The sequence below is a fragment of the Pan paniscus genome, chromosome 13, assembly GCF_029289425.2.
Source record: "Pan paniscus chromosome 13, NHGRI_mPanPan1-v2.0_pri, whole genome shotgun sequence".
NCBI lineage: Eukaryota > Metazoa > Chordata > Mammalia > Primates > Hominidae > Pan > Pan paniscus.
In genome coordinates this window covers 15,466,153-15,489,508 of record NC_073262.2, presented here as the reverse complement: position 1 = coordinate 15,489,508, position 23,356 = coordinate 15,466,153, and the positions used below count along the sequence as shown (strand labels likewise).

The 23,356-nt window shown below is 46.4% G+C and overlaps 1 long non-coding RNA gene and 1 pseudogene across 1 annotated transcript; both read left to right on the top strand.

The window, feature by feature from the left end:
- The first annotated feature begins 5,501 nt into the window (after positions 1–5,501).
- Positions 5,502–7,932, top strand: LOC117978499 (forkhead box protein D4-like 1; annotated as a pseudogene).
- Positions 7,933–9,776: 1,844 nt separating this feature from the next.
- LOC134728683 (uncharacterized) lies at positions 9,777–23,356 on the top strand. The gene is made up of 2 exons (XR_010109329.1): positions 9,777–10,119; positions 10,702–23,356. It is a non-coding gene; the product is annotated as an uncharacterized LOC134728683 (long non-coding RNA).

The following is a 23,356-nucleotide window of genomic DNA, read 5'->3' as shown; positions in this document are numbered from 1 at the left end:
AATAATTAAAACATGCAGTGTGCAAGGCAATGATAAGGGCTTTGAAGAAAAGTAAAGCAGAAAAGGGGTAGACAATGTGAAAGCAGGAAGCAAGTTCAAAGGTATGGCCAGGGAAGGTCTTCCCAAGAGGTTGTCACCTGCACAGAGACTGAGACAGGTGAGGGCCAGGCGAGCTGGGCCTGGGAGAAGTGGGAGCACACCCAGATCATTCCAGGAGCAGGGAGGCCAGTGAGAACCATGAGCTGTGGAAGATGGAGTTGAGAGGCAATGGGGCAGGGCCGGCGGGGCCTTGCAGGCCACTTGGAGGCGTGGACAAGTTCCTGGATGTTTGGAGCAGAAAGCTGGCATTCCCCGACCTGTTTTAACAGGAACATTTTGGCCAATGTATTGGCCACAGATCCACGCTGTAGGCCTGATGAACAGAAGTCTGACTCATGTCACCACAATAGAGAGTCACAGCATCTCAATTCTCAGACTTAAACCAGTTTACAGACCCAGAGCCCCTGGAGGAAGGGCCCACCACACTGCCACCTGGTGAAACCATAGAGGCTTCACCTTCCTCCCAGCCTTCCCTGAAGACGCTGTGGCCGCTGTCTCCACTGTGGAAGGGAACTGATCAGACTCTCCAAGCATTACTGGACACTGGCTCTGAAATGACACCAACTCCTGGAAACCCCAAATGTCACTGTGGTTCACAGTCAGGGTGGGGACTTTTGGGTCAGCAGAGTTTTGGCTCAGGTTTGATGCATAGTGGGGCCCACTGCGCCCACCCTGTGGTTATTTCCCCAGTTCCCAAATTCATGACTTGAACTGACATATTCAACAATGGGCAAAGTCCTCACATTGGCTCTCCGGGCCACAGAGCAAGAGCTGTTATTGTCAGAAAGGCCAAACAGAGGCCGCTGGAACTGCGTCTTCCTATGAAAATAGCAAACTAAATGCAATACCATATCCCTGGAGGACTGCAGAGATGAGGGCCACCATCACAGACTTGAGGAGGCAGGGGTGGGATTCCTACCCCATCTCCGTACAGCTCACCTACTCGGCCCACACAGAAGGGAGACAGCTCTTGGAGAAGGACTGAGGATTATCATAAACTTAACCGGGGTCACTCTAGTTGCAGCTGCTGGTCCAGATTCAGTTTTGTTCCTGTTTTAAATCAACCAGTCCTCTGGCTCCTGGTCTGTAATGTGTATTGGTCACCCCAGGGGTGGATGAGCCTTGGCTGTTGGTTCTAATTCAGAAATTCCCAAGAAGGTTCGTGGTTGGCCTAGTGTGGGGCAGACCCTCCCAAGAACCAATTGTCCTTGGAGAGGGTAGCAGAGCACTTTCCCCGGTTGAGGCCAGTGTGGGGCTCGGAGGATGTTTCAAAGGAGCACTTTGAAAGTCTTGGAAGAGGTGTGTGAAATCAAGAGCAGGGCTTCAGCCCACCGGCCCTCCACTGCTCAGTGCAGCTCATGCCCCATGACCTCCCAGGAAACGAGAAATGCCCATCCCAGGAGATCCCGCGCTCCACCGTGGTCAGAGCAGAGGAAGGCGCCTTCTGTGGCCAGGCCAGTTCACAACCGGCAGATTCCCCGAGTGCACAAGCAGGAGAGGGGCTGGCCGCTGCCTTCGCTCTCTTCTGAGCAGCACTGCTGTCTGAAGAGTCCAGCCCCCACACAGCTGAGGTGAGGGATGGTGCTTATGCGGAATGTCAAGTGATATGCATTTGTTTTCAGCTTGGAAGATGCTGTTTACTGTTAATTAGACCAAGTGTTAGAGCGCATCTTGGAGAGAAGATAAGACATGGTCAGAGATGTAAAATGATACTCATTGTGCCTGTAGAGGCCGGGCTCAGGGCCCTGGTGCTTCTCCCAGCTCTGGGTGACCGTCTGCAATGGAGGGAGTGTGTGGGCTGGTTTGCCAATGGAGAGATTTGCCTCACGTCACCAGGAGCCTGGCCGAGCACCACGGTGACTGTGGCCGGGTGGAAGGAGATGGATGCCCACTTGTGCAATTTGCTTCCATTCTTTCTCCAGGGGCCATTTCAGAATAAAATGTAATGGCCCTTTCTTGTTCAGTGTGGTCTCAAATGGAAGTTTCTTGCTTTGGATGCAGTTTCCATGGGAAGAGAGAATGAAGGGTGCCACCCATGGTTCTTGTGTGGGAACAGGCTCTGTCTGGGCCTGGATCCCTGAGTCTCCCCAGACCCCTGGATGGCCCCTAGCCTCCCTCAACCAGAGGGCATGAATGATGCTGCTTCCCCAGCAATTTGTCTGTTTTCTGAAAGTTGCTGGTGATTCTGCACAGTGCTTGGAAGTCCTCTCTGCGCTCAGAAGCACTTATGACTCAATGCAGCAGCGACGTGTCTCAGGGCACCAGCACAGCAGGGAGAGAAACTGAGGTGGTCAGGGTGGGGGGACCTCACCAGCGAGTCAGCAGGGTTGGTTCAGGCCAGAGTGTGGGGAAAGGCTCAAGGAATTAGAATTCTCACCTGATTGTGCCCCCAGCTGTGGACAGTGGCCTCGGCTTCCTTTTCTCTATGATGACACAGTTGGGAAAGCTGCTCTCCAGGGTCTCCCGGCAGCTCTGATGGCCAGGAACACCCACGGCCTGGCCCCAATCAGAGACGGTCAGCAAGGTCACGCCGGCAGGGCTCAAAGAACCCCAGAGCGGAAGGGTAACACTGCACACTGTAACAGCTGCTTGCCCAGATGGTGACTAACGGTAGCTTCCAAGATCATTGCCTCACTGGTCTCAGCCCCGTAATAGGGAAATCCTCCTGCAAGCATGTGACTGTCCCCACCTGAGGAATAGGGGATGTTTATTAACCCCCATCATATAAGGAAGTGTTCACATTACAGACAGAAATGCCACATCTTGGCTAAAGGACGTGTCCGTTGAATCCCTTAAGTCTCCTGTGTTGCCGTCACTTACAGGGAGGTGTTCAGGTCGGACCTTGGGGCGTGGCCCCTTGCTCTTTTGTTGCCACTCTTGATTTTTAAAAGCATCGTCTTGTTCAGTTAGTACACCTGAAATCTGCTTTTATACAAATGAATTAAAGCTCAGCCTTAGCCGTGGTCCAGTGGGGCCTGGGGAGCGCCTCTGCACGAGATGCACGGGGCAGACCCCACAGCACCTGGCAGGCCAGCACCTGGGGCCCAGCGGCCTAGTTTGGCCACAGGAGGGAACATGCTGCCTCCACCCCTTACCCGGCTGGACCACAGAGACCTAGATGGTAACTAAGCAGAGACTCATGTCCTTGCTGTCTTTCATGGCGTGATTAAAGGGCCCTGCCCCACCAGGCGCTGAGAGCTCTGAGAGGAACGTCTGCTCCTGGCTTCTCTGGAAAGTGGGGCCCAAGTGAGGCTGAGCTGTGTGCACCCTGCAGGACGAGCAAGCTCAGAGTGGTGGGGACAAAGCAAGGACAGAGCCTCACGACAACGGAGCAGGTTACAGAGCTGGCTGTGACTTCAGACGAGCTGTGCTCCCTTGGGCCTGCAGTCTCCCAAGAAGCAGCAAGAAGAATCCACCCTTCAGAACAGCCTGCAAGGGAGAGCACCCTCCCTGCCTGCTCCTCTGTCCAGAAAGCTGCCTCCCCACCCTTCAGCAGTTCCAGGAGGGGCGACTCCTCCAGGCCTGAACTGAACGGACTAGGAGTATGGAGCACTGAGCAAGAAGAAGGGAGGGGGGCTGAGAGGAGGGGGCAGTGCACATGTCTGTGCTCTCAGAAATGGTGGAAAGTGACAGCCCTGGCCCCTAGATGTCCAGAATTTAAGAAAGATTCTTGGAATTCACACACACAAGCACAGAAATGCACACCCAACACCCCTTAGCCCCTGCTGGTCATGAGACTTATTATTGGATACCTGGGAGTCTGCATGTGTCAGATCCCAGTGGTGACAAACCCGCTGGGACCCCTTCCCATCACTCACTGTCCCCAGGACAGAGGCATCACCAGGCCTTTGTCCCTCTGCTGGGGCAGCTGTGTTGGTGGGGAATAGAGGGGCAAGGGAGAGACCTGGGGCTTCTTTTCTCCAGCGTCACTCTGGGGGGACGAACATACTATGCATTTCTCCTCCTGTGATAATCAGGCCCCCAGGCCTGCCCCTGCACTGCAGCTCCCACCTGGTGCCTGGCTGCCTCAAGCCAGCAAGATGCCTCAGCCTCTGGAGGTAAAGAGGAAAGCTAGCTGTGCCCCCTCGTGGAGAGCTGCTGGTTTATTCCTTAGTGATGGGTCCTGAGCATTGGCCTGATTATTTTATAACAGACTGATATCTTTCTGGAGCCCCTGAAAACACAATTTGCTGCCATGAAGCATGCTGTTTCCTTGCTAAAACAGTAAGTTGTTTTCCCCAGCAATTCTAACAGGCAGAAAACCCCATCTCAGCACATCAGCATCCCTTCCCTGCCCCAGGAAGGTAAGAGAGGGCTGCAGGAGGAGGAAGGAAGTGCTAGAAAGCGTCTCTTCCCCGGGGAGCAGCGGTCAGTCGTTCTGCATCCTCCTGGGAGCCTGGTTCCTGCAGTTCCCACGGCCGCGCTGGGTAAAGCTGGCAGGGAAGACAGACCTCTACCGGGGCAGGGCCCTGCAACTTCTTTCTCCTGTGTTAAACTGTTCTCAATGACAGAGGCTGCCATGATGGTGACACTGAAGAGCACTGGCAAACACACTAGCTGAATAACAGACACTGTAACCAGCTGGCTGCAGCATTCGGAGTGGGCAGGTGCTGCCTGACTGCAGGGGCAGAGGGCCACCTGTCTTCTCTACACCCTCCTGGCATTTCAGAGCCCTGGCCGGAGCCTGCCTTCCTGGCCATGGTTGTGAGCAGGGAGGCCTGGGTGTACACATGTCCATGTGTGGATCAGCAGAGGGGTAGAATGGGGCCTGTGTTTTTTTACCCCATCCCACCCGATGGCCTACACCGGAAAGTCATGTAGGAATGAGGAAGGTGAAGAGGGTTCTTGCAGCTGACACCAGGCTGCCCAGCTTAGGTTGGGCCTGACCTCAGGACTGAGCCCAGCCCCCAGGGTAGCCCCAGTGCTCACCGTCATACCCCATGATGCCCTACTGTGTTCACAGGGGGAATGAGGCAGCTCCCCACACACAGAGTGCTCCCAGGACAGGTCCTGCCAAGGGTGTGACTGATGACCTGCTCCCTGAGTCCAAAATCCTGGCTGAGGTCCAGGCAGCTGTGTCAGGGAGGGTCACATGGCACAGGTCAGGAAGCCCCTGCCCATGGGGCTAGCATTTACCATCCACGAACGCGCTCCCTTTCAGGGTGCCTGATAGTGGTGAGGGTCAGATTGGGGATGATGGAAGTCATGGCCAGGGCAGGAGGTAAAGAGGATGCATGGCCTCCTGGCCTCGGAGAGTTTGCAAAGTGCCCCTCGGATCTGACATGGGCTGGAGAGCAGAGCACGCGGTCACTGTGCTTGGTGGCTCCTACCTGTGGGGGCTCCTCGCCGCTGGACCAGAGACAGCTTTCTGGGGGGCCTTCTGCTGCTCACTGATATCATAGAATGTTGAGTATCATACTTTCCTACCTCGCTTTTATTTGCGCGGGTTTAAATGCGCCTTAACAGAACCCGTGCAAAGGCTTGCCAACTGTCTGGCTGCACCGGATGAGTAGAGCATCTTCCTTGGAGGCAGGTGGGTGCGAGGAGGAGGGGGCTGGGCTTTTCTCCGGACGGGTGTTTGCCCAGAAGACCATCATCCCTGGACTACGTTAGGAGGAAGTGGCACCGCTCCGAGGTACGGGAAGAAGGGTTATAAAGGGGGGAGTCCACCACACATGGTCTTGAAGAAACTTTTATAAAGGGCAAAGGCATCTTTGCCGGACGTTGTTGCAAAGGAGTAGAAACAAGCAGACGAAAACACCCCAAAGGGTAACCACTAGCGTTCCTGCTTCTTGCAACATTCATCCCAGGCTTCCAGCTCAGCCCGCCCCAGGCCAGGTGATCAGCCGCCACATCCCCTGCGACTGAAGCACCTGCTCCGCCATGAACTTGCCAAGAGCTGAGCGCCTTCGCTCCACACCGCAGCGCAGCCTCCGGGACTCCGATGGGGAAGACGGTAAAATCGATGTCCTGGGAGAGGAGGAAGATGAAGACGAGGTGGAAGACGAGGAGGAGGAGGCGAGCCAGCAGTTCCTAGAGCAGTCGCTCCAGCCGGGGCTGCAGGTGGCCCGGTGGGGCGGGGTTGCGCTTCCCCGAGAGCACATCGAGGGCGGCGGCGGCCCGAGCGACCCCTCAGAGTTTGGCACCAAGTTCAGGGCACCGCCAAGGTCTGCGGCGGCCTCTGAAGATGCCCGGCAGCCGGCAAAGCCCCCCTACTCGTACATCGCGCTCATCACCATGGCCATCCTGCAAAGCCCGCACAAGCGCCTCACGCTCAGCGGCATCTGCGCCTTCATTAGTGGCCGCTTCCCCTACTACCGCCGCAAGTTCCCCGCCTGGCAGAACAGCATCCGCCACAACCTCTCGCTGAACGACTGCTTCGTTAAGATCCCCCGCGAGCCGGGCCACCCAGGCAAGGGCAACTACTGGAGCCTGGACCCCGCCTCCCAGGATATGTTCGACAATGGCAGCTTTCTCCGGCGTAGGAAGCGTTTCAAGCGCCACCAACTGACCCCGGGAGCCCACCTGCCCCACCCCTTCCCTCTACCTGCGGCACACGCCGCCCTGCACAACCCCCGCCCAGGCCCTCTGCTTGGGGCCCCTGCCCCGCCGCAGCCAGTCCCGGGCGCCTACCCCAACACCGCCCCCGGGAGACGCCCTTACGCTCTGCTGCACCCGCATCCTCTTTGCTACCTACTGCTCTCGGCCCCCGCCTATGCCGGGGCACCGAAGAAAGCAGAAGGCGCGGACCTGGCGACCCGGCACCCTTCCCGTGCTGCAGCCCTCACTTGGTCCTCAGCCTTGGGAGGAGGGCAAGGGTCTGGCGTCGCCACCGGGAGGCGGATGCATCTCTTTCAGCATTGAGAGTATTATGCAAGGGGTCAGGGGAGCGGGTACAGGGGCTGCGCAGAGTTTGTCCCCGACCGCGTGGAGCTACTGCCACCTGCTCCAGCGACCATCAAGCCTGTTGCATCCCCAAACCGCTGCCCCTTTGCTGCAAGTGTCCGCCGCCGCCGCTGCTCGGACAATTTTGCAGCAATAGCAGCAGCATCAGGAGGAGGACTGCGCCAACGGCTGCGCTCCCACCAAGGGCGCGGTGCTGGGCGGGCACCTGTCGGCCGCGTCGGCGCTGCTGAGGTATCAGGCAGTGGCAGAGCGCTCTAGGCTGACATCGCTGGCTGCCCCTTTGGGCGGAGAGGGGACCTCACCAGTTTTTTTAGTATCGCCCACGCCCAGTTCCCTGGCCAACTCCGCAGGGCCCTCCTAGAGCCAGGTGGGAGTGGGGAGCGACCCGCAGCTGCTCACTCCACCTTGCGCGGCCCATACTGGGCGTGTGCATCTGAATCCCGCTGGAGAGCAAACTCGAACTTCTGTTCGCTGCAAAATGGTTAGAAAGAAACAGCTGGATTACGTTCCTCTAAAAACCACCTGAACGTAACCTTCGCAGGGCGTCAAGTCATCTTTTCTTGCCTTCGGTTGTGGCTTCTATGGCTTTCCCGATTTGCACATTTCCTGGGGTACTATGAACGTGAGTGGGGTATTTTGTTCTGGCATTAAAAGAAAAACAAGCAAGCAAACAAAAACACAGCCTCCGATGCCAAACATGTTCCCCCTTCTTCACTTCCTTGGAACTGGAAGTATTATTCCTAAGTCTAGTGCAAAATGCTTCTACTCTCTGTGTCTTCCTGATAGGGATGTTTAATGTAAGTAGGATATTAATTTCAGAACATTGATTTCTTATCTGTGTGTCTGACGTGCCATCTTTAATGTTAAAATTAAGGTGTTAAAATTAAGCCTAGTTATAGAGACGAAATAAAATGCTAAGTCACTACACTACATCGTTTATTTTCTATTACGTCTCATTCTTCCCTTTCTAAATGGAACTTTTTAAAACCTACATTATTTTCCCTCAAACAATTTATTTTCACAATTCATATTTATTACAGATAGCAGAAGTAATCCATTTTAATATGGCCTTTAAAAATTCCAAATATTTGAGGTTGAAAATGTCCTGGCTTTTAAAATAGGAAATTTACTATTTATGAGACTTCTAAAAGAAAAGAATAGGAGGGCATGTAAATGTATTCTCCATTTATTTTTCATCACCCCCCAACAAGCTGGAAAACCATTTGAGATCAATTTGGAATGTAGTGGCCAACATGTACTCAGGGAAAATAAAAGGCTATAAATATATATATATATATATTTTTTTTAAGCACTAGAATTTTCAAAACTTATTTCTTAAAAAAAAAAAAAACTCTGAAAAGACTTTGCAACTAGAAAGGTTTAAGTGTTACTCGGCGTCAGGGGACGGAGTGGGGGTAAACCAGACAAGAACGCCCATCATGAATTGCTCCCCACAAAGAAAACAAATTTCTAGGAACTTGGCCGTTTCCCCCTGTCCTGAGTGGGGTTCCCGATTCCGTGCCGCTTTGAGGGAAGCTGCTCTGTGAATGTGAGAAAGTTTTTCCCCCAGCCCCCATCTACTCCCCAACCCCAGCTATGAATTTCTTATTTCAGGAGGGAGGACAAACATGGAGACACACATTTTTACAGTAGTCTAATTGGCCGATTTTTCTCCGGCTTCTCTTCTCCATCCCGTCTCTTGGAATTTCTTGGCATGCCCTACCTGAGATCCCCTACGGGAGATTTCCTTTTGGCTCCTGCGGTTCTGTGGACGTTCTGAAAAGTTCCCAAGCCCCACCTTTGGTAGCTGCCCAGACCCCAGCTTCCAATTCTTCCCTCTTCTTTGCACGGGTAGCCGTCAGCCCCATAGCACCACCAGCGTCCAAAATAGACCACTTTTAGCAAATCCGGCAGGGCTGGGGCAGTCTAAGAGTTTGGAAACAAACTGAGAATAGAGGGGTCCTATTTCATGCCAGGTTCTCGCTGGTTTACGTTCCAACTCCCCTCTGTCCGTTGTGCGAAAACGTCTCCAGGCCGACCTTCCTTCATTTATTGTCAACAAACGTCCTGGGAGAGCGGCTACAGCCGGCCGCTGAACCCAGAAGGGACTTTCTCTAGGCTTTCTTGGCACCCTCCCAATTATCTTCCTTCTCTTGCCCGAGGGCAGACCAACACAGCTACGAACATGGGTGACTGAGGGTCAGACCCCTTCCCGGAACCGCCTCCAAGCTCCTAATTTTTGCCTAATGTTAAACCATATCCAAAGATGAATATTTAAACCATCAATTCAGTGGCGGAGTAAATTAAACGTTATTCTCCGATCAAACAGGAGCTTCGGGTCCACCTGTTTGGAAGCACCCAGGCGGCTTGGAGAGGTCCGGCCTTCGGGTGCGACCCGCAGGGGTTGCCTTGCCCGGCTCGCGGAACGGACGTTTACGTGTCGCAGTTAGGAACCCACCAACGACACCAAGCACTTGCCGGGCAGACCAGGCGTCGTGGAGGCGCCCCAGCCCCCCCCCCCCGCAACGACGCGTCCCAGGGGTGCGTAGTGCTTGGCGCGGTGACCACACCTGGCCGCCTTCCTGACTGCACAGAGCGAGAGGCCACACTCTGGATCCCAGGCCGGGTCCCTGCGGTTCTGGGAGGGAGGTCCCGGACGCCTCCCAGATCTCGGGCTTCCGTAACCCTGAGGCTGGGTTTTAAAACACGGCTCTTCCAAGTTACACCAAGAGTCCATGGTCAAGGGTCAAGGGTGGTCTTCGACCCTCGGGACCGTCTTCTTGAGAAATGGCTGAGAGCTCAGCCTAGAGCTGCCCAGGGAAGGAAGCCAAAGAGCTGGAGCCGAGCGCGAAGGGCTGGGAGGCGCGGGGAGGCCCCTTACCCCCGCCCCCCCCCCACACTGTCCTGCCCGCTAATAACGCTGATAATAGTAACAGTATCGGCCAACTGTTTCCCCCCTGCTCCTGGTCTGCCAGGCACCGGATCCTCCTTCAGCACTCCCAGCACTCACTGAAGAAGACACTATGGAATTCTCCGTTTTCCAGACTAGAAATAAGGAACTCGGGGAAATGAAGAAACTCGCCCGACGACCCTCAGGCAGTAGCACCTGGCCAGGTTTGCTTTCTGAACCACTAACTCCACTCGCGCGCGCCACCTTTCCTGCCTGGGCCTCTTGCGGGTCGCAGGGGTGGAAGCCTGACCTGGGCCAGGGCCCGGATTTCTTCCTCCTGGCCTCTGTGCCACCGCCCCCGGTGCCAGGAAGCGCTTTTCTCTCCCCGAGACCCAGACGCGCCGAAAGACTCGCGCGGTCAGTTCCCCGCCCCACGCCCTGGGCTGTGCGTTTTCTTGTCGCGCGGTCAGTTCCCCGCCCCACGCCCTGGGCTGTGCGTTTTCTTGTTGCGCGGTCAGTTCCCTGCCCCACGCCCTGAGCTGTGCGTTTTCTTGTCGCGCGGTCAGTTCCCCGCCCCACGCCCTGGGCTGTGCGTTTTCTTGTCGCGCGGTCAGTTCCGCGCCCCACGCCCTGGGCTGTGCGTTTTCTTGCCAGCCTCTGCCGAGTGCGGGCAACGGCGCCACCAGACTCCCCCAGACCGCGCTCCGGCCCACGCCTGACAAGAGCACCTGCTTCACAGGGGGGCGTTCTGCGCGTCCTTCCTCCCCGGTGTGATTTTCGTTCTTTTTCCTCTCGTGGTCCCCAAGAACCCAGGCACCCCTCGACGTCGGTGCCGGCGGTACCGGGAATCCCTCCCCCGGACTCCCTGCGGGCCCGAAGCCACCTTCTAATCCCAGCCGCCTTCTCCGGGCGGCGGAGGTGGGCAGCTCCGGGCTCCGCGCCGCCCTGCGAAGCCGGAATCTCTCTTCGGAGTCTCGCTGCAGCTCTCCACTTCGTCGCCCCGCACTGGATCCTGGTAGCGTGAAACTTGCCCAGGAAGCTGGGCTGCGCTGGCCTGGGGGGAAGGTCCAAGAGACGAGGGGGCCGGGACGCGGGGCCGTCGCAACGATTGGCCCTCTGCGAACCCTCGGGCCGGCAGGCTCGGGACTATCGGGGTGGGAGTGGAGGCGGTGGCCGCTGGAGAGTAGAGAGAACGTCCAGGAACCGGTGGACTAGGGGTCCCCGGCGGCCGGCCGAGGGTCGCAAGCAGAGGGGACTGTCGGTTGCCAGCAAGTCCCGAGCAGATGCCTTCTGGCAGGGCAGTCACATTCTACAGTGCCGATTCTGTGTATATTGAGTATCCAGAATGCATAAAATCTGTTTATACATTGGAAGGTAGCTTATGATTCCAAAATCTCATTTCCAGGCTGCCTAGATCACACGGCCCCGTTTCATTCATTTTTACTTAATAACGGTCGTTAGACAATTGAGAGAAACAGCAGAAACCACGAGAAAAATAATGGAATCCAACGGCGGTAAGGACTGACAAGGCTGGCGGGGAGATTTAGCAAATGGTGGCTTCTGAGAGTTTGCACCAGTGCTTCACCACGTTTTATTGGAAGTGTGGAGAGTCATGATTCTCATTCCTCCCCAGCCTTCCGGAAAAACGCTCAGAAATTTCTTTCCACATTGACACCTGATTACAGTCTAAATAGTAACCTTATTCTGATTGTTAATGTAACCTCGTAATTTCTACAAAAATACTTTAGTTTTTCTAGCTGTGTTTTCATGTAATCACTGAAATTATTTTTAATTGGTTTGAAGCATTCATTGATTCTATATACACCACCTGCAAAAAAGTTACATAGGTGATCGCTAACAATACTAGAATTCGCCCCATCCAAAGGAAACATTAGAGTAGAAAAAGAAAAAGGATTTGAGAATCCAGTATGAAATTCAGTCAATCATTACTTCCCTGTTACTCAACTACCTTAACATTGTCAGGTTTACCTGAACATAAACTTCATTTTCTTAATTGTTCTTAGAACAAAGGGATATGTTTATTGAAATCAGTAATTAAGAATATTTTGGGACAGTTATGATTTACTTAGCCAGTGAAACAGTTTCTATTCCCAAATCCAGGCAAAGAGAACAATAAGATTAAACGTAGCCTAAGAGATTTCCTTTTTGTCAAATAATGTGATTTTGCTATGTATAGAGATGTCTATATGTAAGGGCATATTTATGACCAGTAGTTCCTAAAATTAAGGGGACTATTATTGTGTTACTCAAGGTATCAGTTGTATAGGATACATTATGTCATATTTCAAACAATGTTTATAAAGATATTAGTATAATTAACCTGTATGTACTTCTCCTCTGGGCCAACCTTGTGTCTTCTTTATCTGCTGACAGTCCCCTCCCCACTGAATTATTTTGAATCAAATCCCAGATAGTCTATCATTGTATTGTATTTTTGAATATTTCTCTAAAAGATAATAATTCCATCAATGAGACTGGGTGCAGTGGCTCCTCCCTGTAATCCCAGCTCTTTGGGAGGCAGAGGTTGGAGGATCACTTTAGGCCAGGAGTTCAAGACCACCCTGAGCAACATAGCAAGACCCCATTTATAAAAAAGAAGATTCCCATCAATGTAACCACAATACCATTATCACACCTAAATAATCCATTAATAGCATTGGTTTATCCAGGCAATATTTAAATATCTTCAATTGTCTAAAAACTTTTTGTTTAGTTGGTCGGTTTGAATTAGAATGCTAATAAGGGTTACGTATTGTGTTTGGTTGATATGGGCTATTATATCTCTTTTAGATTTCCTCAATCCCCTTTTTTGGTTCCCTTGCATTTTTTATGGGAGAAACTGAACTGTTTGTTCTGAAGAAGTTGACATTCTGGACTTTGTAGCTGCAGGTAATAGTTTTTTGGCAAGATATTCCCAGGGATAAGGTCGTTTATTCAGACTTTTGAATATTGGCAAATAATAATATTGTTTGTAGAGGGAGAAGGATTAGTCAAGATATTTTGAAGAATCAACTATTGAAAAAACAAATTTTTATCAGAGTAAGCATGGATCTGGTAAAGATTATGTGAAATTTTCCTAAATGCAAATACAATCTAAAATTGTAATGTCTTACAATTAAAAAATAGATTATTTTCCATATATTTATAGAAATATAAATGATCAATCAACTATTTCATTGACAATTTTAAATCTAGTTTTATCTTGAGGAGAATAAAGTTTTTTATATCTTTAGTATTTTAGTTGAAGATCCAAAGACATTTTATGTTAAAACTTTAGGTTTTATATTGTTTTGTGTTTTAAAACATAAAATCTAAAATGTGGTAATATCCATGAGGTGCAGATAGAGTAATAGCACAAATTCTGTGTTCATGAAAATTCATTTTAGGATAACTTAATTAAAAGGACTCAGGATTTGAATGATATTAGATTAGACAGAAAAAAGTTCACTTGAGTGTAAGACATAAGTAATAAAAACCAAAGGTAGCTAACTTTTTTAGGCTTCTTCTTTCTTTAACGAGTATGCATATGAAATAAAATTTCCATGTCCATGTCCAATTTTCCATGGTACATAGGGCTTCTATAATTTCATCTATTTCATCCTGCAGTTATTTTCACGGGTTTCTGTGTCCACCACTATCTGGAATCTCTGAGATGGTGAAAACGAAATCTTATTCTTCTTTATATTTCAAACAATTCCTAGCACATTATCAAAAATACCTGATAAAATTTATTGTGTCTGTAATACTGGTAAGCATGTAAAAGGGTGGTAAATATATAGGCTTTAAGTTTAGATAGATCTAAATATTATTAAAATTACCAAATTATTGTTTTTAAAAAGTATTAGTTTCCTAGGACAAATAGAGATTTTTAGATAAGGCTGGATTTGTAATACTTTAAGCAACAGGTCACAGTGCTTAAGTATTTAATGCCGATTTGGCAAGCAGCTGATGTTTTACATAATGCTGTCGGGTATTTTATATTTGCGTGTATTTTCTGATGCACTGGATCCAGCACTTCATGTCACGTCATATATCTGTTTATAATGTATACAAATGTATTTTCATATATATTTGATGTTTGATGGCTTTGAAACTTTAATCTTGAAATAGATTTTAAATTTTTATTAAAACTATTTAAATAATTACCGTAAGGAAAGAGCTCTTATTAGTTGAAAGAAAATGTAGATTCATGTTTCCTTGGAGACTAGTCTAGTTTCCAAGGATAGACGGCAGTGAGGAGTTGGGTATCTAGATGGAATTTCTGTTGGTTTGGATTCCAGCTCTGCTGCTTACCAGCTTTGTGACCTCAGGCAAACAACTTAACCTCTCCAAGCCTCAATTTCCCCATCTATCTAATGGTGATATTTATAAGTTTCGCCTTATAGGGCCATGGTGGGGATTCCATGAAATAGTGAATGTGAAGTGCTTAGCACAGTGCCTGGCACATACTCAATGCTCTATGCATGTCAGCTAGTACTTAATGATGCTAATAGACATGTTATGTTCCGAAGCACGGGCGGGATCTTGCCTGACGTCCTTCTCTCTGCATCCTGATCAGTCTTCACATGGTGGGCATCCTTTATTTCCGGTCACACACGGGTGGTGACCGGAACTGTACTGTACTGTACAAAGTTTGGAAGAGGTGATTTGTTTTACCAGATGTACAGACATCAAGGGACACAAGACACTTGAAAAAGCAAGGAAATCACCAGGTGTGGTGGCTCACGCCTGTAATCCCAGCACTTTGGGAGGCCGAGGCGGGTGGATCACAAGGTCAGGAGATCAAGACCATCGTGGCTAACACGGGAAACCCCGTCTCTACTAAAAATACAAAAAAATTAGCCAGGCGCGGTGGTGGGCGCCTGTAGTCCCAGCTACTCGGGAGGCTGAGGCAAGAGAATGGCATGAACCCGGGAGGCGGAGCTTGTAGAGAGCCGAGATCACGCCACTGCACTCCAGACTGGGTGACAGAGCGAGACTCCATCTCAAAGAAAAAAAAAAAAAAAAGCAAGGAAATCTGACATCACCCAAGGAACATAACTCTTTAGTAGTAGACCCTAGTAAAAACTAAATTTAAAAACTGCCGGAAAAGGGATTCAAAATAATGTTCTTAAAGAAGTGCAACAAGATACAAGAAAATACAGATAGACAATGCAATGAAATCGGAAATGCAATTGACAATATGAATGAAAAATTCAACAAAGAGATAGGAATCATAAAAAAAGAACCAAGCAGAAATCCTGCAGCTGACAAATTCAATGAATGAAATTAAAAATAAAAACTAACAATAGAGAGCTTCAGCAGTGAATCTGATCAAGCAGAAGAAAAAAGAAATCTCTGAACTTGAAGATAGGTCATTTGAAATTAATCAGTCAGAGGGAAAGAAAAGAAATAATTAAAAAGAGTGAAGAAAAGCCTTCAAGAATTATGGAGCATGATTAAGCAAAAAAATATTTTATGGGTGTCTAGAAGGAAAAGAGAAGGGAAAAGGTATAGAAAATCTATTTAATAAAGTAATAGCTGGAAAATTCCCAAGTCTGGGGAGAGATGTGGACATCCAAATCCAAGAAGCTCAACAGTCCCCCAATAGATTCAACCAAAAAGGTTCTCCCCGGGACATGTTATGGTCAAACTGTCAAAAGTCAAAGAGAAGAGAAAATTCTAAAAACAGCAAGAGAAAAGCATCAAGTCACATATAACAGAATCCCCCGTTAGACTGAAAGCAGATTTCTCTGCAGAAATTTTATAGACCAGGAGAGAATGGAATGGAATAATATATTCAAAGTGGTAAAAGGAAAACAAAAAACAAACTGTCAGTCAAGAATACTATACCCAGCAAAGCTATCCTTCAGAAATGAGGGAGAAATAAAGTCTTTCCCAGACAAGCAAGAAGTGAGGGAATTCATCACCACTAGACCAGCCTTACAAGAAATACACAAGGGAGTCCTACATCTGGAAGCAAAGACATGATAATTACTATCGTGAAAACACACAAAAATATAAAACTCGCTGGTAGAGTGAGTTTCACAAAAGAGAAAGAGAAAATAATCAAACGTTACTATTACAGAAAACCACTAAACCGTAATGATAAATAATGAGAGGAAGAAAGGAAGAAAAGATATACAAAACAACCAGAAAACAATTAACAAAATGACAGAAGTAAGTCCTACCTATAAATGATAACCTTACATGTAAATGGATTAAATTCCCCCACTTAAAGTATATAAACTGGCTGAATAGATTTTTTAAATGACCCAACTATATACTGCCTACAAGAAGCTCACATCATCTATAAGGACACATATAGAGTGAAAGTAAAGGGATGAAAAACATACTCCACGTAAACAGAAACCAAATTGAGCAGGAGTGCTATACTTACATCAGACAAAGCAGACTTTAAGTCAAAAACTCTGAAAAGAAGCCCAGTTTGGTGGTGCATACTTGTAGTCCCAGCGACTTGGGAGGCTGAGGTGGAAAGATTGCTTGAGTCCAGGAGTTCAAGGTGGTAGTGTGCTGTGATTACACCTGTGAGTAGCCACTACACTCCAGCCTGGGCAACATACCAAGACCCCATCTCTTTAAGAAAAAAAATTTTAGGGCAAGGAATGTCATTATATAATGATAAAGGAATCAATTCAGCAAGAAAATACAACAATTGTCAATATATATGGACCCAACAGTAGAGCACCCAGACATACAAAACAAATATTATTAGATCCAAAAAGAGAGATAGATTCCAGCACAGTGTCATTTGCAGATTTCCGTACCCTATGCTCCGCATTAAACAGATCATCTAGACAGAAAATCAACAACAAAAAACCCACATTGGCTTTAAAGTGCCTTTTAGTCCAAACGGACCTAACAGACATTTCCAGAACTTTTCATCCAACCATTGCATGGTACACATTAGCTGCTTCATCACGTGGAAGATTATCTAGGAGAGATCAGATGTTAGGCCACAAAACAAGTCTCAACAAATGTAAAATAATTGAAATTGTATCAATTATTTTTTCTAACAATAATAAAATAAAACTAGAAATCAGTAACAAGGGGAGCTTTTGAAATTGTACAAATTCATGAAAATTAATATTCTCCTGAATGACAAATGGGCCAAGGAAGAAATTAAGAAGGCAGTTTTACAATTTGGCCTGGCACAGTAGCTCACGCCTGTAATCCCAGCACTTTGGGAGGCTGAAGTGGGCAGATCATTTGAGGTCAGGAGTTCGAGACCAGCCTGGCTAACATGGTGAAACCCTGTCTCTACTTAAAACATAAAAATTAGCGGGCATGGTGGTGGGTGCCTGTAATCCCAGGTACTCAGGAGGCTGAGGCAGGAGAATCACTTGAACCTGGGAGGCAGAGTTTGCAGTGAGCCAAGATTGCACCACTGCACTCCAGTATGGGTGACAGAGTGAGACTCTGTCTCAAAAAAAGAAAAAAAGAAAAAAGAAAAAGAAAAAAAAGAAAAGAGAAAAAGATGCCTGGGCGCAGTGGCTCACGCCTGTAGTCCCAGCACTTTGGGAGGCCGAGGTAGGTGGATCACGAGGTCAAGAGATTGACACCATCCTGGCCAACATGGTGAAACCCCGTCTCTACTAAAAATACAAAAATTAGCCGTGTGTGGTAGCACGCGCCTGTAGTCCCAGCTACTTGGGAGGCTGAGGCAGGAGAATTGCTTGAACCCGGGAGGCGGAGGTTGCAGTGAGCCGAGATCATACCACTGCACTCCAGCCTGGTGACAGAGTGAGACTCCGTCTCAAAAAAAAAAAAAAAAAAGACAGAAAAAGAGAAGAAAAAAATATTGAAACAATAAAAATAGAAACACATGTCATGATAACTTGAACCAGGGGCAGGGTAGGTGGAGAAGAAACATAGCATGCCAAAACTTATGGGATACAGTAAAAGCAGTATGAAATGGGAATTTTATAGCAATAAAAGCCTACATCAGAAACACACAAAGATTTCAAATAAATGACTTAACGATGCATCTCAAGGAATTAGGAATAAAACCCAAACCAGGCCGAAAATTAGTAGAGGAACAAAAATAATAAAGATCAGAGCAAGAGCAAAAAGAAACAATATTGAGATGAAAACATTACAAAAGATCAACGAAATGAAAATATAGCCAGGTGCGGTGGCTCACACCTGTAATCCCAGCATTTTGGGAGGCCGTGGCAAGTGGATCACTTGAGGTTAGGAGTTCAAGACCAGCCTGGCCAACATGGTGAAACCCCATCTCTACTAAAAGTATAAAAGTTAGCCAGGTGTGTTGGCGGGCACCTGTAAGCCCATCTACTTGGGAGGCTGAGGCAGGAGAATTGCTTGAACCCAGGAGGCGGAAGTTGCAGTGAGCCAAGATTATGCCACTGCACTCCAGCCTGGGTGACAAAGCCAGACTCTGTCTCAAAAAAAAAAAAAATTGTTTTTTTGAAAAGATAATTGACAAACCATTAGCTAGATTAAGCAAGAAAATATGCAAATAAATAATTCAGAAGTAAAAAAGGAGACATTACAACGAATATCATAGAAATACAAAGGATCATTAGTGACTATTATGAACAACTGTACACCAACACATTAGAAAACCTAGCGGAAATGGATAAATTCCTGGATGCATGGAACCCACCAAGATTGAACCAAGAAGAAAAGAAAACCTGAACAGACCAATTACTGTAATGAGATTGAATCTGTAATTTTAAAATCTCCCATCGGCCGGGCATGGTGGCTTACGTTTGTAATCCCAGCGCTTTGTGAGGTCAAGGCAGGCAGATCATGAGGTCAGGAGATCGAGACCATCCTGGCCAACATAGTGAAACCCCGTCTCTACTAAAATACAAAAAAAAATTAGCCAGGCGTGGTGGTGCATGCCTGTGGTCCCAAGTACTCAGGAGGCTGAGGCAGGGGACTTTCTTGAACCTGGGAGGCAGAGGTTGTAGTGACCGGAGATCGCGCCATTGCACTCCAGCCTGGACAACAAGAGCAAAACTCCGTCTCAAAAAAAAAAAAAAAAAAAAAAAATCCCATCAAAGAAAAGCCCAGGGTGCTTCACTAGAGAATTCTGCCAAACATTTAAAGAAGAACTAATACCTGTTCTTCTCAAGCTCTTCTAGAAAATTGAAGAGGAGGGAATTCTTCTAAACTCATTCTACAAGACTAGCATTACCCTAATATAAAAACCAGACAAGGACACAGCAGAAACAGAAACAAAAACAAAAAACACTAGAAAGAAAAAGGAAACTATAGGCCAATATTTCTGATGATCATAGATGGAAAAATTCTCAAGAAAAATAGTATTTTGTAGTAATTAGTAGTAACTGAATCCAGCAGCACATTTTAATTCACTGTGATCAAATGGGATTTATTCCTGGGATGTAAGGATGGTTCAACATAAGTAAACCGGTAATCAGCATAATACATTACATCAACAGAATGAAGGACAAAAACAATATTATCATCTCAATAGACACAGAAAAAAATATTTGATAAAATTCAACATCCCTTCATGGTGAAAACTCAACAAGTTAGGTTGGAAGATACCTCAACACAATAAAGGTTGTATATGACAAACCCACAGCCAACATCATACTGAATGGGGAAAAGATCTACAACAAGAAAGGATACCCACTTTCACAACTTTTATTCAACATAGTACTGGAAGTTCTAGCCAGAGCAGTTATGTAAGAAAAAAAATAAGCCGCATCCAAACTGGAAAGAAGGAAGTCAAATTGTTCCTGTTTGCAGACAACATGTCTTATATATAGAAAACCCTAAAAGCTCCACCAAAAAATCCTTAGAACTCATAAAGTAATTCAGTAAAATCAATGTACAAAAATCAGTAGTGTGTCTGTATACCAACAACAAACTAGCAGAAAAGAAATCAGTCTCATTTACAATAGTTACAAAAGAAATAACTAAGGAAGTGAAAGATCTCCACAAAGAAAACTGTAAAACATTGATGAAAGATACTGAAGAGGACACACAAAAAATAGAAAGACATTCGATGCTCATGGATTGGAAGAATTAATATTGTGAAAAGGACCATACAGATTTAATGCAATCCCTATCAAAATACCAATGACATTCTTCATAGAAATATAAAAAAAATCCTAAAATTAATACAGAACCACAAAAGACCCTGGATGGCTTAAATAATCTTGAGCAACAAGAAGAAAGCTGGAGGCATCACACTACCAAACTTTGAAACAGCATGGTACTGGCATAAAAACAGAAACATAGACCAATGGAACAGAATAGAGAACTCAGAAATAAGTCTTTGTATTTACAGCCAACTGATTTTTAACAAAAGCACCAAGAACATTTATCGGAGCAGGACAGTCTCTTCAATAAACGATGGTAGGGAAACTAGATATCCACATGCAGAAAAATGCAGCTCAACCCCTATCTCTCGCTATTTACAAAAGCCAACTCAAAATGGATCAAAGACTTAAATGTAAGACTCAAAACCATGTATCTACTAGAATAAAATACAGGGAAAACACTTCAGGATATTGGTCTGGGCAAAAATTGTATGGAGAAGACCTCAAGAGCACAGGCAACCAAAGCACAATTAGACAAATGGGGTTGCATTTCAGTAAAAAGCTTCTGCACAGCCAATGAAATAATCAACAGAGTGACAACTTGCAGAATCAGAGAAAATATTTCAAACTATTTATCTGACAAGCTATTAATATCCAAAATATACAAGGTGAAACTCAAACAACCCATCAGCAAAAAAAAAAAAAAAAAAAATCAGATTAATAAATGGGCAAATAAACTGAATAGACATCTCTTAAAAGAAGACATACAAATGGCCAGCTGGTATAAGAAAAAGTGCTCAACATCTCTAATCATCAGGGAAATGCAAATCAAAACCACAGTGAGATACCATCTCACCCCAGTTAGAATGGCTGTTATCAAAAACACACAAAAAAATAACAAATACTCATGAGGATGGAGAGAAAGGAGAACTCTTATACACTCTTGTTAGGAAGCCTCCTCAAAAAACTGAAAATAGAACTACTGTGTGTGATCTAGCAATTCCACTACTGGGTATATATCCAAACGGAGGGAAATCAATTATGTCAGAGATATCTGGGCTCTCATGTTTATTGCCATACTATTCACAGTAGCCAAGATATGGAATCAACTTAAGTGTCCTTCCACACATGAATGGATTTTTAAAATATTTTCCTTATACACAATGGAATACTATTTAGCCATAAAAAGAATGAAATTCTGCCGTTTGTGGCAACATGGATGAGCTTGGAGGTCATTATGTTAAGGTAAATAAGTCAGGCACAGAAAGATAAATATTGCATGTTCTCACTCATATGTGGAAGCTAAAAAAAAATTGCTCTCATAGAAGTGGAGAGTGGAATAGTGGTTACTAGAGGCAGGGAAGGTTAGGAGGATGGGGGATAGCCAAAGGTTGGTGAACAGATACAAAAGTACAGCTAGACAGGTGAAATAAGTTTGAGTCTTCTGTATCACTGTAGGGTGACTATAATTAACAACAGTTTGTTGAATATTTTCAAATATTTCAAACATTTTCAAATAGGAGAGCAAATTTTGAATGCTCCCAACACAGAAATAAGTGTTTGAGGTGATGGATATGCTAATTACTGTGATTTGATCATTACACATTTGTATACATGTATCAAAATATTACACTGTACCCCATAAATATATACAATTATTGCATGTCAATTAAAAAAATAATGAAAGCAAAAGAAAAATTTATAAGAAAGAAATGGGCAAAGGGATTGAATTTAAAAAAAGGAACTAAATAAGTAAAAATAAGTAAATAGCTCCTATGGGGGGAACCAGCCCCCAGTATTTCAACATAGGTTCTTTTCTATTTTTCCTAAGTGTCGGCTGGTCTGAGAAATAAAGAGAAAGAGTACAAAAGAGAGAAATTTTACAGCTGGGCCTCCGGGGGTGACATCACCTATTGGTAGGTTCTCTGATGCCCCTTGAACTGCAAAACCAGCAAGTTTTTATTAGGGATTTCAAAAGGGGAGAGGGGTACAAACAGGGAGTAAGTCACAAAGAGCACATGCTTCAAAGGGCAATAAAAGATCACAAGGGCAGAGAAGCAGAGCAAGATCACAAGGCCAGGGCGAAATTAGAATTACTGATGAGGTTCCATATCCCACTAGGCACTCATTGTCTTGATAAACATCTTAACAGGAAACCTGGTTCGAGAGCAGACAACCGGTCTGACTAGAATTTGCCAGGCTGAAGTTTCCTAATCCCAGCAAGCCTGAGGGCACTGCAGGAGACCAGGGCGTATTTCATCCCTGGTCTTCAACCACATAAGGCACACAATCCCAGAGCAGCGGTCCGTAGGCCTACACCTGGGAATGCATTCCTTTCCCAGGGTTATTCCTTGCTGGGAAAAGAATTCAGCAATATTTCTCCTATTCACTTTCTGCAAGAAGAGAAATATGGCTCTGTTCTGCCCGGCCCTGCAGGCAGTCAGACCTTATAGTTATCTCCCTTGTTCCCTGAAAATCGCTGTTATCCTGTTCTTTTTTAGGATGCCCAGATTTCATATCGTTCAAACACACATGTTTTACTAACAATTTGTACAGATAACGCAATCATCACAGGGTCCTGAGGTGACATACATCCTCAGCTTACGAAGATGACAGGATTAAGAGATTAAAGTAAAGACAGGCATAGGAAATTATAAGAGTATTGACTGGGGAAGTGATAAATGTCCATGAAATCTTCACAATTTATGTTCAGAGATTGCAGTAAAGACAGGCATAAGAAATTATAAAAGTATTAATTTGGGGAACCAACAAATGTCCATGAAATCTTCACAATTTATGTTCTTCTGCCGTGGCTTCAGCTGGTCCCTCCGTTCAGGGTCCCTGACTTCCTGCAACAAGCTCCTGCACAGCCAGTGAAATAATCAACAGAGTGACAAGACAACTTGCAGAATCAGAGAAAATATTTGCAAACTATTCATCTGACAAGTGATTAATGTCCATTTCTCCAAATACAATGACCAATAAGCACATGAAAAAATATTCAACATCACTAATAATTAGGGAAATGCAAATCAAAACCACAGTGAAATACCACTTCACACCCAGTAGAATTGGTATTACTAAAGAAAAAAAGATAGAAAAAGAAAAGAGAATAGGCCGGGTGCAGTAGCTCACACCTATAATCTCAACAGTTTTGGAGGCCGAGGTAGACAGATCACCTAAGTTCAGGAGTTCAAGACCAGCTTGGCCAACATGGCAAAACCCTGTCTCTACTAAAAATACAAAAATTAGCTGGGCCTGGTGGTACATGTCTAATCCCAGCTACTCAGGAGGCTGAGGCATGAGAATCGCTTGAACCCAGGAGATGGAAGTTGCAGTGAGCCGAGATCATGCCTGGGCTACAGAGTGAGACTCTGTCTCAAAAAAAAAAAAAAAAAAAGAA